This window comes from Papaver somniferum, chromosome 7 (genome assembly GCF_003573695.1).
Source record: "Papaver somniferum cultivar HN1 chromosome 7, ASM357369v1, whole genome shotgun sequence".
NCBI classification, from domain to species: Eukaryota; Viridiplantae; Streptophyta; class Magnoliopsida; order Ranunculales; family Papaveraceae; genus Papaver; species Papaver somniferum.
In genome coordinates this window covers 257,544,411-257,564,797 of record NC_039364.1, presented here as the reverse complement: position 1 = coordinate 257,564,797, position 20,387 = coordinate 257,544,411, and positions in this window count along the sequence as shown.

Below are 20,387 nucleotides of genomic sequence, written 5' to 3'. Positions count from 1 at the left end.
TCAATTCTGCATGAAACTGCTGGAATTATTATTGCATGTATGAAACTGCTGCATGGCTCCATCTTAAATTCTGCATGTCATGCTGGAATTAACTCTGCATGCCTCCATCTTCAATTCTGCATGAAACTGTTTGCATGCTTCTTTGAATAAATTCTGCATGAATGATGGCTGGCAGTATTGGTGGACACTGGTTGGCGGTATAGCTGACTGCATGGGTAGAGACTGGCTGACAGCACATCTGGCAGCATGGCTAGAAACTAGATGGCAGTGATGCAGAGCACTTGGATGGGGATTGGTTGGCATCACTGTTGGCAACTTGACTGAAAATTGGGTAGAGGTGCGACGTGCAACCTGACTTTGACAGTTGACCAATGGTTGACTTTGATCGTTGATCGGGTGTTGCCTTTGACCGTTGACTGAGCATTGACTTTGAACATTGACCGGTCATTGTGATGCTGGGAAGGCTGATGGGATGCTTTGGTTGACTTGTTAGCGGGCTTGGATGACAGCAGAATAGTGGCACAGTCAACATTTTGTCCTTATATGTGGAAAATTTACTCATGGTACAAACATCGCCCCCTCTTAACCTCCAACTCGTTGGGGGTTAAGAAAATTTCGTTTTCCTTAGTTAATGGCAAAACTCGCCCCCAAGTGTGGATCATTGATGACGAGCAAAGTTACACTACAGCAGCTGCGATCAGCTGGATTGCAGGAACTGCGAACATAGATGTACTGCACTAGCTTCGATCAGCTGAACTGCAGCAGCAACGTGCAAGACTGCACTGCATCAGCTGCGGTCAGCTGGAATGCAACAGCGACGAACAAAGATGGACTACAACAACTTCGATCAACTGGACTGCAGTAGAAACGATCATTATTGGATTGCAGTAGCTTCGATCAGCTGGACTACAACGGTGTCGAACATAACTGGATTGCAGCAGCATCGATCAGCTGGACTGCAACAGCAACAAGCAAAGCTACACTGCAGAAGCTGCGACCAGCTGGACTGCAGGAGATGCGAACATAGATGGACTACAACAGCTTCGATCAGATGATCGCATTAACTGCTCATTTATGCCTCAACTCTTCAATTCTGCATGAAACTGCTGGAATTATTATTGAATGTATGAAACTGCTGCATGGCTCCATCTTAAATTCTGCATGTCATGATGGAATTAACTCTGCATGCCTCCATCTTCAATTCTGCATGAAACTGTTTGCATGCTTCTTTGAATAAATTCTGCATGAATGATGGCTGGCAGTATTGGTGGACACCGGCTGGCGGTATAGCTGACTGCGTGGGTAGAGACTGGCTGGCAGCACATCTGGCAGCATGGCTAGAAACTGGATGACAGTGAGGCAGAGCACTTGGATGGGGATTGGTTGGCATCACTGTTGGAAACTTGACTGAAAATTGGCTAGAGGTGCGACGTGCAACCTGACTTTGACAGTTGACAAATGGTTGACTTTGATCGTTGACCGGGTGTTGACTTTGACCATTGACCGGTCATTGTGATACTGGGCAGGCTGGTGGGCTGCTTTGGTTGACTTTTTAGCGGGATTGGATGACAGCAGAATAGTGGCACAATCAACATTCTGTCCCTATATGTGGCAAATTTACTCATGGTACAAACAATTTTCTTATAGAATCTAACTGTTCCTATTGAATTAATGAATTCTCACTTATTTTGTTCACTTAAATCGTCTAACTAATCAATATATTATGTCTCCATATCATTAAAAATTTAATTTATGTCCGATGGATTTGAGAAAATCTAATACAAATTTACCGTGGAAAACGATTTCTAGCACCAAAAATTCTAGAAACCGAAACAATATGAATTTGATTTCATCTCTAATAATTTCATGCAACAAAAAACTAAATACCACTAAACTTTGGAAATTAATCTATTTAACTTTTTGACGCCATTCTTAGCAGAACATATGTACAAGTTGCAATTTGTTACAGATTTTTACCCAAACTTTTTTTTGGAGACAATAAACTCAGTATCACTTTTACGAGATTCTATTTCCCCAAGCATCTTACTCACATATTCCTCGTCTTTAGGATCAATGTCTTTGCTTTGGTTGAATGGAATTTCGAACTATAAGGACCTATATAAGCGAGTGCATGTGTGAACACATAAATTACGAGGGCATCCACGTGTTCACAAACAATATTCACATGAGCCAATAAAATAATACGTGGAATAATGTAAATATAAAACGACACGGATCACGTTGACTCATCGACTCAGAGTTTTCAGACTCCTCATTGTCTAGTCGTGAGGGATCGATTCAGTTACTCTACATAGTTCCGAAGCATACATCACAAGGCATAATAATAATAACAGAAAGTAAGTGCTGAAATGTAAATGAGACAATGATTTACGTGGTTCACCACTAAGGCCTACATCCACGTGGTTGAGGGTTTCACTATATACAGAGAGATTACAAAGATAGTCTAATGAATTTTAGGTGAATAACGATGCCATGGGAAATAGAAACCATACTTACTCTTCATATTTCTCTTTCCTAAACTCTTCTCTAGTTTTCTCTCAATTGGTCAACCCCTTCTCTCTTGGTGGAGAGGGTTTATAGGAGTGGTACATGGGGTCCACCGTTAGAGGCCGTTGGAATCTTATCTTCTTATTCTTTGTGCAGATCCCGCTGGTATTCTCGCTCTGAACCGATGCTCCCAGCGGTTTATGCTTGGTGACGATGAGTCGCCTCTTCATCCTCCACAGGTTGGTCGACACGTATGCTAATCTAGGGTGTTTAATGCGGGTGGTTGGATCGTCTGCACGCGCCAGATAATTTTATGCTGCCCCTGTCACATCCGTGTCAGTTGGACCAACCCTCGCCGTTGATCTTGGATCCTTCTCGAGATGGAATAAAGTGAACCCTTGGGTGTTCTTCAGTGCTTCGCAGTAACCCCTTCCTTCAATGCTCCTCGATTCTCAGTCATCAGATCCATCAGATGATGATCTTATATTGATGAAACGTGTTGCTTGGATATCCACACGTGGGATTATATCTCGATGCTCCGGGCTGTGTGTCCTCCACGTGTGTTTTTCCAGACACGTGGCGAGTGATGAATTATGTGCATACAACATGATAGACAAATCATTTATGCTCAAATGCATAAAAACTTGAATAAAGATATAATACGAGTTATGTGCGACCAGTACAAATTCAATATCCGTGACACGTCGGATTGTGGGTTGTTTGTCTTGATGAGGAGAGAACCCCAAATATTAGTGTCATACCTCGGGATTTGTCTTAGTCGTAATCTAAGTTTGGTCTGTTCGCGCATGTATTTTAAGGGAGTTTGTTATTTGCTTGTTTGTAGTAAGTCTCATGACCCGATTTGGATTTGAACCAGTTGTCTCAGTTATGTCTCGTAATTCATTTTTTAGGCTCAATCAATGGCAACATCGCACATCAGATTCATAAGCACTATAAAATTTTATACCTACAAAGAAAAAATTGAGATTTTTTAGTTTCTTGCAATCAAACAATATGATTTACCGGGAGTGATCCATGAAAGCAGTACCCCATGCCTATATAATGTTAAATATCTCTTGAAAATATTCATAAAAAAAGCTAGTATAAACTTCATCCAACCCTGGGTATTTGATGAAGTCTTTTGGAACATTGATAACTAATTTAGATTAATACCTAAGTAGTTTTATCCTCTATAATATTTAATTTCCAACGTCCTAAGAATTAGAAAACTAATTTATGTATCCCTCAAAGTCAGTTTTCTCACACACTTTACTATTTTGTAATGGGTAACATCATATAAATCTACGAGAAATGAAATTATTAATTTAATTTAATTGAACTTTTTTTAGGCTTTTGAATAAATGAATTCTTCCGTTGTGTATATAAGCACAAATGCACCCGTGAACCTTACTTATTTCTACTGTCATACTATTTGAATTGAAGAATATCAAGTACAGAGCCCAAGACCAAAATTCCTATTTACTGTACCCGATGCGAGTCTCACACAAATACATGCTGTATTTTCTCCGTGGAATCTACCTAGTTACATTTTTACAGCGAAGCTGCTACAGACCCCCCACATTACTCTCCCAAATCACTCCCCCAATAAGTGTAACTGCTTTGAGCCATGGATTTAAGGAGGTGGGACAAGGGAAAACAGGGGGTGAGGGTCTGTGTGGCTGTGTGAGAGTGGGGGAAGGTTGGGGGGGGGGGGGGGGGGGGGCTTAGCATTTTCGAACACAAACCAAATCACTGGATCCAGGTACTTTGTGGGACCAACCCCACTTATCCCCAGTCCCCACTGGCCACTTCACTTGAGAAATTGAGTAAATGGAGTACTTGCCAGGAACGAGGATAATTATTTCCTACGTTCCCTCAGAGATGTGGCAATTTGGAGCTGGCCTAATAGTTAGCTCAGCCCCGCAGGTGATCCAAAACAAGAGAATTTGCCGGCAGAATTTGGTATGGCAAAGATTAGAATGTAGCTGCATCCTTGTAGGATCGGTCGTCACGGGTATGTTGCAATTGTAACCGGTAACATATATCCATGGATCAAAAGTACGAGTATATCCTACAATTCACAATTTTTTTTTAACGGAGAATGGGTCATTTGTCCAAATATTTTTAAAACATGGTTCTAAGGGACGAGTAAAAATTAGTATGGATGAAATGGACACAAAAAAAATAGCAAGAATGAAACTAGATTCATCTTGTCTTAAACTTAAAAAAGAACGAGGATGAAACTGGATGCATCCTGATGTAAATTAAAATTAAGAAAAAAGTATTTGAAAATGGGTAGAATGATTCTGACTATTTTTACATTCTCGTCCATTTGAACAGTATCAAATTTTACATGTCATTTTCATCTAGAAATTATTGATTTCGGTCTTTTTAACCAATTTTGTGTTTTTTTTTAAATCGTTTACAAAAATGTTGATTTCCACGTGAATATACCTGAAATGATCTTGTTCTGATGATGAATCTGGACATACAAAAAAATATTATCATTTTTCAATTGATGATTCAAAGTTTGATTTGGTAATTAGTCTCAATCTTGATATAATCATTTTTGTTTTGATTTGGTTTCCTATGTTTCTTTTTTCTTTTGGACTGGAAATTTTTGGTTCCAATTTATAAACTTTTCTTTCTTCCGGCCTCTTCTGACATCTTCATGTGTGCACGGATGTGATATTAAAAAACAATAAAAAAAGATGACTTTATATACGGTTCATATTGAATTAATGAATTTGCACTTATACTTTTTGAATTCACTCAAATCATCCAACTGATCAAGAAACGACGTCTCATTACAAATTTAATTTATATCCATGGATTAAAAAAAATCAAATATGGAAAACAATTTCTAACACAAAAAATTCTAAAAATAAAACATTAAGAATTTTCTTTAATCTCTAATAATTTCATGTAGCAAAACTCAATACGATTACATTTCAAAAAATTAGTCTATTTAAATTCTGGACGCCATTTTTAGAAGAACATATACATAGGTAAAAGCTACTCTTTATTATGGACCATTCATCCAAAAATATTTAGGAACTCAGTACTACTCTCCCGGGATTCAATATCCTCTAACATCTTACTCGTATAAAATTTTCCAGATTGACGATTAATGTCTTTGCTTTGGTAAATGGAATGTAAAACAATAAAGACCAATATAAGTGCAAACTGTGCATGATAAATCATTTATCCACTTAAAAAAGCGGGATCTAACAACCATACCTGATATTTCGCTTAGCAATCTGTATGAACAAACTCCAATATACTTTCGAGAGAATCAACTAGACAGTCAGACTAAATCTCAAAAAAAGTATATCCAAGAGTTGTATCTCAATTTCTCAATTCAATCTGCAATCAAACAAATAAGAATTTGTGATCTCGATTGAATATAAGAAAAATAACTTGAACGGTACCAAAGACCAATGTTCAAGGATCAATCAATTTCAATCAACAACCAAAGGTTGGATTTACCAATTGATCGATTCAACGCATAACCTGTGATACTTCTATTACGTAACAAAATATAATGCGGAAAAGAAATAACACAGACACCAGAAGTTTTGTTAACGAGGAAACCGCAAATGCAGAAAAACCCCGAGACCTAGTCTGGATTTGAACACCACATTATATTAAGCCGCTACAGACACTATCCTACTCAAAGTTAACTTCAGACTGGAATGTAGTTGAGCCCTAATCAATCTCACACTGATCAAGGTACAGTTGCGCTCCTTACATCTATGGATCCCAGCAGGACTCCACGCACTTGATTCTCTTAGCTGATCTCACCCACAACTAAGAGTTGCTACGACCCAAAGTTGAAGACTTGATAAAAAAATCTGTATCACACAGAAAAGTCTATTATATAGATAAATCAGTCTCCCACATATATACCTATGAGTTTTGTTTTGTCTTTTGATAAATCAAGGTGAACATGAACCAATTGATAAACCAGACTTATATTCCCGAATAACATCCTAGTATTATCAATCGCCTCACAATAATCTTAATCGATTAACGAAACAAGATATTGTGGAATCACAAACGATGAGACAAAGATGTTTGTGACTACTTTTCAATCTTGCCTATCGGAGAATAAACATCGAGCAAATATTAAAGAAGATAGTACTCAATCACGATAAAAAACAGCAAGATAAGAACACGCAACTATGGAGAAAATAGTTTGACATGGCTTCACAATCCCAATGAAGTCTTTAAGTCGTTAACCTATAGGGTTTCGTGAAAAGCCTAAGGTTAAAGGAGAATCAACTTTAGTCGCAACTAGTATCACACAAGAGGTTTGGGGATTAGGTTTCCCAGTTGCTAGAGTTCTCCTTTATATAGTCTTCAAATCAGGGTTTGCAATCAATGTTACCTTGGTAACAAAGCATTCAATATACACCGCTAGATGATAACCTGATTAGACTCAAGTTAATATCTTTCAACTGTTAGATCGAACTTATCTTGTTATACACAAATGAAATGTATCGTCATTTAGATAAAGGTAACCGTACCTAACGTGTACACTTAGTTGGTTCAACAATAGTTAACCAATGGTTAGCCATATGAGCACTTTCATATTAACCTTATTCATCTTTATCGATAACTAGTTCAAATGACTCAAATGAAACTAGTTAGAGTTGTTCAATTGTTTATATTTGTTAGAGCATTTCTCGGTCAACCTCGCATGCGTTGCTATCTCAAGCATGTTTGTCAATGTTAGTGATCAAAACTATGAGTCTTGATTTCTAGCCTACATAGCTAAGTCTCGGACTAGGATAGGAAACGTGTAGTTAAGCTCAAGGACTTCATGGCAATTCAACGACAACGACGAAGATCTATATACAAGGAACCATGGAACTTCATCAACAAAAAGGTATGTGGAGACTTGAACTTATCTATCACTCAAAAGTCTATCTATTCTATATCCTACTTTTTATGTGACAAAAGTCGTATGCTATATAGACTAGATCATACACACTTGACATTTCGAGCTGAGCATTCATTGCTTATCTTTTATCTCTAAATCGTGTGTTGTTAAAGCGTTTCTCTTTGATCAAGTTTATCTTCACCTAGTGACGAAAGTCATGAAAGTTTCAATCACTTTGATAATTGCTCTGACGTGAATTGGTCTGTGAATAACGGCTACATAGCGTCCTCTGAGAATGTCTCAATGATTGAAATAAGAGTTTAGATTACATAACCATGTATTCCTTGAACCGAAGTTTTCAAACTTTGTCGATCAAGAGAAATCGGGAGGATTGTGGAATTGGCTTGCCAAGTCCGCGAACCTAGTCTGCGAAATGTCGGAGGTTCTCGACCGAGAATTTACGCTGGGATTTCCAAAACTCGTTTGTGTGCTAAGTTCGCGAACTCATTTCGCGAACCCAGTCCGCGAACTGGCAGAAGTTCTCTTGCCGAGAATTTCTGCTGAGTTTGGAAAACTCAACCGATTAACTTAAGTCCGCGAACTTGTTTGTGAACTTAAGAGGTTATGATCTAAAGATTTCTCTGAACAGGAAACATTAAATTAATAAGGAATGCTTTATGCAAACCATGGATATAATGTTCATGAGCCGATTCAATCTAATCGAATCATCTTTGTTTCAATTGTGTCTCGTGTAGTTACATAAGATCTCATAGCAATTGAAAAAATCTTTAACTAGTTCATTTGAGTCAATTGAACTAGTTATGGTGAAGAAGAACAAGGTTAATATGAAATGCTCATATGGTTAACCTTTTGGGTTACTATGTTGAACCAACATGAACATACACGTTTGGGCATGGTTTTCACGAACCCAGTAAACGTTTACCCAAGTGTGTGTGACAAGCTAAGTTTTCGATCTAACGGTTGAGAAATATTAGCTTGAATCTAATTCAAGATTTCATCTAACGGTGAATAAGGATTTCTTTGTAACTAAGGCAAAACTCTGATTTGAAGGCTATATAAAGGAGACATCTAGTATTGAGAAAACCTAATCCCCACACGTTTGTGTGCTACTAGTGCGCTCTCTAGAGTCGATCTCCATTAACCTTTGATTTTCTTGTCTAAAATCAGGTTAACGATTTAAAGACTTCATTGGGATTGTGAATCCAGACTGATACTACTTTATCGTAGTTGTGTGATTTGATCTTGCATCTTCTATCGTACGAGTACAATCGATTGATTGGATTGAGATCGTGAGAGTTCTCCGAAAGGAAAGATAAAGAAGTCACAAACATCTTCGTCTCACTGTTTGTGATTCCTCGACAATCCGCTTGTGTAGTCAGGAAGGATTGTAGAGAGGTGATTGATTAATCTAGGCTGTTCTTCGGGAATATAAGACCGGATTATCAATTGGTTCCTGTTCACCTTGATTTTATATCTTAAGACGGAACAAAACCTAGGGTTTATCTGTGGGAGACAAATTTATCCTTTGATAGACTTTTCTGTGTGAGACAAATCTGTTTATTATCAAGTCTGTGATTTTGGGTTATAACAACTCTTGGTTGTGGGTGAGATCAGCTAAGGGAATCAAGTGCGTAGTATCCTGCTGGGATCATAGGCGTAGGAGTACAACTGTACCTTGTATCAGTAGGAGATTGATAGGGGTTCAGGTATAGTCCAGTCCGAAGTTAGCTTGGAGTAGGCTAGTGTCTGTCGCGGCTTAATACAGTGTGTATTAAATCTGGACTAGGTCCCGGGTTTTTTTTGCATTTGCAGTTTCCTCGTTAACAAAATTTCTGGTGTCTGCGTTATTTATTTTCCGCATTATATTTTATATAACTGAAATAATACAGGTTGTGCGTTCGTGATCATCAATTGGAAATCCAACCTTTGGTTGTTGATTGATATTGATTGATCCTTGGACATTGGTCTTTGGTACCGTCCAAGTTATCTCTCTTTGATATATCTTTTTATTGATTGAGTCTGACTGTCTAGTTGATTCTCATAAAAAGTATATTGGAGTTTGTCCATACAGATTGCTAATCGAATTATTGGGTGGTGTTGTTAGACCCCCGCTTTTTCAATTGGTATCAGAGCAGGCAAACACGTTTAAGATCTAACAAGTCTGTGTTTGTAAGCGATCTGACTCTATGGACAGAGGTGCTATCTCTATTAACGTACCACTAGTCTTCGATGGCTCCAATTACTTGTGGTGGAAAATTGCTATGCGAGCTTTTCTTCAATCGCGTGATTTTCAATCATGGGTATATGTGGTGAATGGTTATGATGCGCCCGTTGCTGCAGCTGGAAACATAACTGTTCCCAAGAATATTGGTGAATATAATGTTGCTGAGATTCTTGCTGCAAAGCAGAATTCTGAAGGGTTAAATGCTATCATACATGCCAATGCCCCAAGTCTTCAACACCATGTGTCTATTTCACTAGGTCTAAAGATGCTTGGGATATCTTAGAAACCGTATTTGAAGGAAACTCCATTGAAAAGGAAGCTAGGCTTCAAAACCTTAATTCTGATTGGGAGAACCTTCAAATGGCATATGAAGAAACATTTGATGAGTTCAATCACAAAGTGTCTGAAATTGTTAATGCATATTTTTCATTGGGTAAGACTATTCTTGAAAAGGACATTGTGATGAAAATTCTCAGATCGCTGCCACCTAGATACGAGTCTAAGAAGCATGCCATCGTTGAAGGAAATAACCTCAACAATCTTTCCAGAAACACCTTGGTTGGGAAGCTAAAGATCTTTGATCATGAGCACACATCCAAATTCGGTAAGGATGTTTCCTTTAAAGCACATAAGAGCACTAAATTACTTCCCAAAGGTAAAAGTGTTCATATCTCTGAGGATGATCATTCTGAGAATGATTTTTCAGATAAAGACCTTGACAAGTCGGTCTCCTTGATCACAAGACAGTTTAGGGATCTTCTGTTGAAGAGAAGTAAACGGTTTTCAAGAGACAAACCTAGGTCATCTCCTAAAAACAGGGATGCTGACGAGGCTGATGACGAGGACATGCCTCAGTGCTTTAAGTGTAAGGGTTTTGGCCATTTTTCTAACGAATGCCCAAATCGTAGAAAATACACTGGGAACAAAGGTCTAGGGTAACACTTAATGAAATGTCTGAAACCTATGATTCCGATGAAGATATGAAATCAAGTGTACGGCTCCTTGGTGAAAACATCGATTTTGATACTTGCAGCAATACATATATCAACCTCAATGGGTTCGGAGAAGAAGGAAACCCAATCAAGCTGGAAGATTCTCTAACTGGAAACCCTGTCAGTAATGTTTCAGGATCTACTGTATGTCGAGCTGCTTGCACATCTCAGATGCCTGAATACTATCCAAGTTTGACGTGATCGTTTTGTTCGATGAAGGGACACGAACTGTCAAGGTGTTACAAATACAAGCAGCAAACAAGGCACGCCAGAAAACTCCAACGAAGAGCAGATCGATTAGGAAGAAAGCTGAAACTTGCTCAGAAGACCGTTGAGGTATGTAGGATCTTATCTTCGTCTAAGAAGTTGGTTTCCAGGGATAGAGTAAGACCATTTAAAAAGAAAGTATGGTCAAATCGTTTTGATAGACAGAAGTCTGAAGATTCCTCTCTTTAGGAAAATGGTGGACAAATTGTTGTTCACCACATCACAAACTAATTGTGTTGTTTGGCAAATCTTGTCTCATGTGCCTGTTCAAAAGAGACAAGATCATGAACGTACAGGCTTTAGGAAAGAAGTGTTTTCTTAGGTTTGTAGTTTTCTGTCTATCAAAGAAAGGGTTATTATCGACAATTCTACTTATCATAGGGTTTGGAGTTGAACGACCACGAACCTGTTTATAGGTTTCGAACCCTACATTCCTTTTTTCCTCGTTGATATCCTTTATATCTCAAGATTTCTTATGAGATTGTGAATTCCATCCACAAATATCAGTTGGTATAACTGTTCTCTAAGCATTGTGTCTATGGAGAGAAAAGATGTCAATATGATTGTTAAGCCATCAATCAAGGAAAAAGAGAAATCTCCTGGTTCTAGGTCCTTGAAAAGAAAGAGATCAAGAAAACCAAGGGCTGTACATTCCAACTCTCAGAAGTTTTCCGCTTGTGTAGTCAGGAAGGATTGTAGAGAGGTGATTGATTAATCTAGGCTGTTCTTCGGGAATATAAGACCGGATTATCAATTAGTTCCTGTTCACCTTGATTTTATATCTTAAGACGGAACAAAACCTAGGGTTTATCTGTGGGAGACAGATTTATCCTCTGATAGACTTTTCTGTGTGAGACAGATCTGTTTATTATCAAGTCTGTGATTTTGGGTTGCAACAACTCTTGGTTGTGGGTGAGATCAACTAAGGGAATCAAGTGCGCATTATCCTGTTGGGATCAGAGGCGTAGGAATACAATTGTACCTTGTATCAGTGGGAGATTGATAGGGGTTCAACTATAGTCCAGTCCGAAGTTAGCTTGGAGTAGGCTAGTGTCTGTCGCGGCTTAATACAGTGTGTATTCAATCTGGACTAGGTCCCGGTGTTTTTCTGCCTTTGCGGTTTCCTCGTTAACAAAATTTCTGGTGTCTGTGTTATTTCTTTTCCGCATTATATTTTATTTAATTGAAATAATACAGGTTGTGCGTTCGTGATCATCAATTGGAAATCCAACCTTTGGTTGCTGATTGATATTGATTGATCCTTGGACATTGGTCTTTGGTACCGTCCAAGTTATCTCTCTTTGATAAAGACTCGCAAATTTCTATTTGCTTGAGTAAAGATCAAATCCAGAGATTCAAATAATAACTCCTTGAGATACTTTTTATCTAGATTGAGTATGACTGTCTAGTTGATTCTCTAGCAAGGTATTTCGGAGTTAGTCGATACAAATTGCTAATCGAAATATTGGGTGGTGTTGTTAGACCCCTACTTTTTCAATATTCTCATAGAAGTATACAAGACACAAATAAAGCAAAATCGATTTTGATTCACTCGAATCATTTCATTAACATTATAGCCACGATTTGCAAAATATTGCATTCCTAATTATATAAATGTATTAGTTCATGAACAAACCGATTTTAGAACATAACCTATTTAAGTAAGCAAACGTGTACGCATACCTAAGTAGCCGGACTGAGTTTGGTTACGCCAGTACGCGTGCGGGTACACATACCACTTTACTCTTCCAAACTCCAGCAGAAATTCACGAAGCTTGAACTTACGCTAGTACGCGTACGGGTACGCATACTTAGTTTCCGGACTTCCAACAACCAACCAGTACGCGTACGGGTACGCATACCATGGTTCCCGGTTTTGGACTTTACACAAATGTGAATACACACCATGTTTATATCCAATCATGGTTACATGTTCTAAACCCTCATTTCAGTCATTGAAACATTCTTGTAAGACGACAATAGCTGTCTCACATAAACTATTAGCTTCAAAGAAATTTTCAAGTGATCGAATGATCAATACGAAACATTCTGAGTCTACATCAAATGACTGTCTCACACAAATCATGTAAGATGTTACAAGGCGATTTTCACATGATCATATTTTGACTTTTGTCAAGAATAAAAGATGAACTTGGTTAAAGAGAAAGCTTACCAACACATATTTTGAGAAATAGATAAGCGAGATAAACTCGGCCCGAAATACCAAATGTGTATAATTGAAGTCTATATAGCAATACGACTTTTTGTCTCAAATAGGAGATAGAGTAGATAGAATTTTGAGTGATAGATGAGTTCAAGTCTCCACATACCTTTTGTTGATGAAGTTTCACAAGTTCCCTTGAGTAGTTCTTCGTCTTCATTCGATGAACACCGTGAAGTCTAAAGCTCAACTACACTTTCTATCCTAATCCGATATTTAGCTATAAGTAGACTAGAAATCAAGACTTATAGTTTTGGCAACTAAACTTGACAAACAAGCTTGAGATACCAACGCTTGCGAGTTCGACCGTGCAGTGCTCTAACAGTCTGCCTCTTTGTCAATTTTGGTGACAAAACTATCAATACATATGGATTAAAAAATAGATAAACTTTGTAGCTTGTCATCCAAATGCTTGATCTCCTTGGTTCTTCAATATTACTCGAAATATTCGTCACTTCCAAGTACTCCAATGATTCTAAATGTGTTCAACTCAGCATCAGTTGTTGAAGATTCGTAACTATAACAATGAGAAAAAAATAGCTCTCAATCATTGTTATACAATTTCATAGTATTATTACACAACATCAAAGTTCAATTGTATCACAACTTTGACAACAATACTATGGTGATATGTATCATTCCCCCTTAGTCAATACTTCATCTCACATGAAAACCACTTCCCTTTACATAATGATCCATAAACCATATGTATTTATAGTGTGAACTATACATTAAGTCTCCCCCTTTTTGTCAATATAAATTGGCAAAAGTACGAAAATTAGTGGGATCCTAATGAAATTTCCATAGAGATACTTCATGACCAAAAGAAAACCACATATCAACTTTGTTTAGATGCAATCATATAGACGAAGCTAAATGCATTCATCAAGGAGTTCATAAAGATACAAGATAACCTCTATAATATTCCACAACCGCACTCCACACAAAGATATGACAATTAAGCACAAGTTCAAATAAGAACTCTCCCCCATAAAGTGTCATTCCCAAAAGAACAACAAGAACGACCTTACTTTCACAAGAAAAAAAGGATTTCTTTGGACACTAAAAAATCACATGAAATATGAACTTGTATCCAAAATACTCAATTAAATTAACCACAAGAGAACGCATGATTAATTTAATCGGAAATGCTCAACATAAGAAAACTTACGGAGCCGCACAACATTTACACAAAGATGTGGATCATGAAAACCAATACTGCGGAATATTCAAAGATGCATTCTATTTTTATCAATATTTTCATAGAAACATATAATAGACTTAATTAATCTTTGTAAACAAAAGTTCATCATATGTTCCATCAATATTTGTATAATGACATAATATGCTTAACTTTTGTTTGTCAAAAGTTCATTCAATCTTTTATTAATATTTGCATAGTGACATAAGAAAGACTTAATTTTTGACCACTTATGGGAAAATCATAGTTCATGGACGCGAACATAAATATCCCATAAAAAGTTGCAATATATGAAACCATAAAGATTAATACTGCAAAATCATCTTCCAAATAAACTTTACAATTTAAATAAATAAATCTAAAAAACTTTGCAAGATGAAAATCATTGGAAATAGCTATGTGTACTCATAATACTGGCTATTCCAAACCCTAGTTATCATTTTTAAATCACAAGAATAAATTCTCATAAGAAGTTTCCTAGATATCGTAGAGATTTCTCAGAGCATCCACTGAGAATTCCTTTTCATTATTGAAAAACCCATTGATTATGGGATCGTTCAATTTCTCTAAATCTTCAGAAATATCAGTTAACTCACTAAGTTCTCTTTTTAGTCTACCCAAGGTATTCTTTGTTAGAGACAACATATGTTCGTAGTGAGCTATCTTTTCTGAAGATAAAATGATTCGATTTAAATCATTTCTTTTGTTGATGAAATCCTTCACCATACCTCTAAAGTTATTATCAAAATGACAAACATACAATAGGCAGTTAGAGGAAGAACCTTCATCATTTGTAGATCTCTCTTTCTTCTCCAGTGAGGAAAGGATTCCTTTACAAAGATACACACTAACCACTTCAACTGCATCCCTTTTTGCGGTACCTCTAGTTACAGGAGCCATGAAACTGTATCTTTCAAAGAAAATAGAAGTGAAAGGCATTTTGGTCACAAATGAATATAAATAGACTTACGATCATCCAAACCCTAGAAGAACTTTGACCAAGTATTGTATGGTTCATGATCCATTATCTATTCTTGACAAGAAGATATTTTCTTAGCAAAAAAAAGAGAATAAATTACCAATTATACAAAACTTGAGCAACCTTGATGCAATCCTCTTTTTTCTCAAGTTAAAACAGAGGATGCGAACGTCACTAGAATTAGATAGTGGCGGAGTGAGCCGAATGCTCACATCTTTTATCACACAGTGATTTGTCAAGGATAGTTGTATAAACACACTGCTTGCCTCGTCTGAATCTGGTTCTTATAGATTTCTTCTTGTTATCAGGAGAATTCTGTTGATTACTCAGATCCAGATTCATCGTTTGCATGTCACTTCGAAGTTTGGCAATTCTTTTGTTGTTCCTTTTGAACTTCCAACACTTACTTTGAACATGAATTGCACTTCCACAATACGAACAAATCAAGGATGATTTATTTTCTTGCTTACTTGCCTCCTGTTTATCACAACTTTCATCATCAATTGTTCCAAACCGGGCTGGAACAAAGGAGTTTTTTGTGTTCACAGTTTTGCCTTTGAACCCTAACCCGTTTGTGTTTCCAAAAGACTTTTAACCAAATAACATTGCCGAGATTTTGTCAGAACTTCCAGATAGCCTTTGGAGGCCACAGTTAAGAGTATTAATCTCTTTTTCTTTCAGAGATAGGGTCATGGTGAATTCATCATTAAGATAGTCTATCTCAAGATCTTTCACCTGAAGTGATGATTCAAGTTTTTCCAACGAAGATTTTAGTTGGAGGTTTTCTTGGTGAGTATCTTCAAACTTATTCAATAAATCAACAAACTCAGTGTCATACTCAAAATTTGAATCAGAACTTGAGTAGGAAGAAGTTTCTTCTGTGAGAGCCGAAAGTTCATTGCAGACAAAGGAAGTATGCAAGGTACTGAAAACCTGGGATGAGTTTTCTTGTATTGAATCATCAGAAGCATTATCCTGAGAGAGACCTTTCTCACAACCTTTACTTATTTTTAACAAATCCTTGATCTTTTATGTAATCAGTAATTTATCAAAATCAACATGATTGGAACAACATTCATCAGCCCGAGACAAGTTAGAAGCTTCGCTTGTGTTGGTCACAAAATTGAATGCAGAAGTTCAGACCGGGTTATGATCAAGATCAAGAATTTTTAACTTTCCAACAAGAGTATTTATGTAAAGTGTATCAAGGTTATTTCCTTCAACGATGGCATGTTTCTTATAATCGTACCTAGATGGCAATGATTTGAGAATTTTGATCAGAATGTCCTTTTCAGGAATAGTCTTACCCAACGCAAAAGATGCATTAACAATTTCAAACACTTTGTGAAACTCATCAAATGAATCTTCATCTACCATACGAAGGTTTTCCAATCAGAATTTAGGTTTTAAAGCCTAGCTTCTTTTTCACAAGTATTCCCTTCAAATGCGGTTTCTAAGATATCCCAAGCATCTTTAGACCGAGAGCACATAGTCAGATGGTGCTGAAGATCTGGGGTAGTGGCATGGATGATTGCATTCAATCCATCATAATTTTGCTTTGCATCAAGAATCTCGACAACATCATAATGACCAATATCCTTTGGAACAATTACAGTGCCTATTATAACAACCGGAGGATCATAGTCATTAACAACGTAAACCCATGATTGAAAATCACGCGCTTGAAGAAAGGCACACATAGCAGTTTTCCACCAATAAGTAATTTGAGCCATCGAAGACTGGTGGTACATTTATAGAGATAACATCTCTGTCCATAGAGTCAGATCGCTACAAACACAGACTTGTGAGGTCTTAAACGTGTTTGCCTGCTCTGATACCAATTGAAAAAGCGGGGGTCTAACAACCACACCCAATATATTTCACTTAACAATCTGTATGGAAAAACTCCAATATACTTTCGAGAGAATCAACTAGACAGTCAGACTCAATCTCAAGAAAAGTATATCCGAGAGTTGTATCTCAATTTCTCAATTCAATCTGCAATCAAACAAATAGGAATTTACGAGCCCGATTGAATACAAGAAAAATCACTTACCAAAGACCAATGTTCAAGAATCAATCAATTTCAATTAACAACAAAAGGTTGGATTTACCAATTGATCGATTCAACGCACAACCTGTGATATTTCTATTATATAACAACATCTAATGCAGAAAAGAAATAACACAGACATCAGAATTTTTGTTAACGAGGAAACCGAAAATGCAGAAAAACCCCGGGACCTAGTCCAGATTTGAACACCACACTGTATTAAGCCGCTACAGACACTAGCCTACTCCAAGTTAACTTCATACTCGAATGTAGTTGATCCCTAATCAATCTCATACCGATCAAGGTACAGTTGTGATCCTTACGTCTCTGAATCCCAGCAGGACACTACGCACTTGATTACCTTAGCTGATCTCACCCACAACTAAGAGTTGCTACGACCCAAAGTCGAAGACTTGATAAACAAATCTGTATTACACAGAAAAGTCTATTATATAGATAAATCTGTCACCCACAGATATATATATATATATATATATATATGATTTTTGTTCCGTATTTTTATTAATCAAGGTGAACAAGAACCAATTGATAAACCAGACTTATATTCCCGAAGAACAACCTAGTATTATCAATCACCTCACAATAATCTTAATCGATTAACGAAACAAGATATTGTGGAATCACAAACGATGAGAGGAAGATGTTTGTGACTACTTTTCATTCTTTCCTATCAGAGAATAAATCTCGAGCAAATCTTAAAGAATATAATACTCAATCACGATAGAAAACAGCAAGATCAGAACAAGTAACTACAGAGAAAATAGTTGAGTCTGGCTTCACAATCCCAATAAATTCTTTAAGTCGTTAACTTACAAGGTTTCGTGAAAAACCTAAGGTTAAAGGATAATCGACTCTAGTCGCAACTAACATCACACAGGAGGTGTGGGGATTAGGTTTCCCAGTTGCTAGAGTTCTCCTTTATATAGTCTTCAAATCAGGGTTTGCAATCAATGTTACCTTGGTAACAAAGCATTCAATATTCACCATTAGATGAAAACCTGATTAAATTCAAGCTAATATCTTTCAACCGTTAGATCGAACTTAGCTTGTTAAACACAAATGAAATGTACCGTCATTTAGATAAAGGTAACCGTACCTAAACGTGTATACTTAGTACGTTCAACAATAGTTAACAAATGGTTAGCCATATGAGCACTTTCATATAAACCTTATTCATTTTTATCATAATTATGTTCAAATGACTCAAATGAAACTAGTTAGAGAGTTGTTCAATTATTTTTATTCTCATAGAAGTATGCAAGACACAATTGAAGCAAAATCGATTTTGATTCACTCGAATCATTTCATGAATATTATAGCCACAGTTTTCAAAATATTGCATTCCTTATTATATAAATGTATTAGTTCATGAAAAAACCGATTTTAGAATATAACCTACTTAAGTATGCAAGCGGGTACGCATACCTAAGTAGCCGGACTGAGTTTGGTTACGCCAGTACGCGTACGGTTACGCATACCACTTTACTCTTCCAAACTCCAGTAGAAATTCACGAAACTTGAATTTCCGCCAATACGCGCACTGGTACGCATACTTTATTTCCGGACTTCCAACAACCAACTAGTATGCGTACGGGTACGCATACCATGGTTCCCGGTTTTGGAATATACACATATGTGAATACACACTATGTTTATATCCAATCATGGTTACATGTTCTAAACCCTCATTTAATTATTGAAACATTTTTGGAAGAAGACAATAGCTGTCTCACACAAATTATTAGGTTCAAAGCAATTTTCAAGTGATCGAATGATCAATACGAAACATTCTGAGTCTACATCAAATGACTCTCTCACAAAAATCATGTAAGATGTTACTAGGCGATTTTCACATAATCATCTTTTATTCTTGACTTTCGTCAAGAATAAAAGATGAACTTGGTTAAAGCGAAAGCTTACCAACACATATTTCGAAAAATATATAAGCGAGATAAACTCGGCTCGAAATACCAAATGTGTATAATTAAAGTCTATATAGAAATACCAAATGTGTATAATTAAAGTCTAGATAAACTCAACTACACTTTCTATCCTAATCCGAGACTTAGCTAAAAGTATACTAGAAATCAAAACTTATAGTTTTAGCAACTAAACTTGACAAACAAGCTTGAGATAGAAATGCTTGCGAGTTCGACCGAGCAGTGCTCTAACACCACTAATGCATAAAAGTTAAATACAATACATACATGAGCTGTGTGTGGAAAATATAAACTTAACTCAATACCGATGGCACAACGAATAATGAGTTGTTTGTTTTCATGAGGAGATACCACCAAATATTAGTGGTGTCAATGACGATCCAAATTGGGTTTCTTCTCGCTTGTATTTCAAGGGAGATTGTTATTTACTTGTCTTTGCTGATTCTCAGCTGCGAAGGCAGAAATTAGATCAAAAGAAGAAATTTTTTGTTAGGGGTAGCAAGAAGCTTGGAAGCCCATGTTGTTTGAAAATTTAGGCTTGGAAGCCCAATTGGCAGGGTCGCAAGTGCACACACATGCTTTATGATGGATCCACCACTGCTGAGTCATGTGACTCAGTTGTCCCAGTTATGTCTCGTAATTCATCTTTTCGGCTGACTCAAATGCGACATAGCAAATTAAGTTCATATGCGTTATACAATTTTAGATTTACAAAGAAAAATCTAATGTTTCAAGTTGAAGTACTTGGTGATGACTCTTCAAGTGTTGAGATATAATTTTTTTTCCTAAAAACCGAAATTATATAGACTAATATCTATGTGATTTAGCAAATCGAACAGTTTTTTTTTCTCTCTTTTTGGTCGACCAAATAAAGTTCACTGAAAAAGAGAGAGAGAGAGTATAAAAGGAATGTACTACCCTATCCAAATACGAGAAAAAGCAAAATGAAACAAATTAGAGATAAAAAGCTATCACCTGCTCACAGCTCGTTCAGTTGGCAGAACTGAAAACCTAAGAATTCAATTATGGTAATACAATTCTTGGAATTGGATTCCAAGGAATCCGATTCAAATCC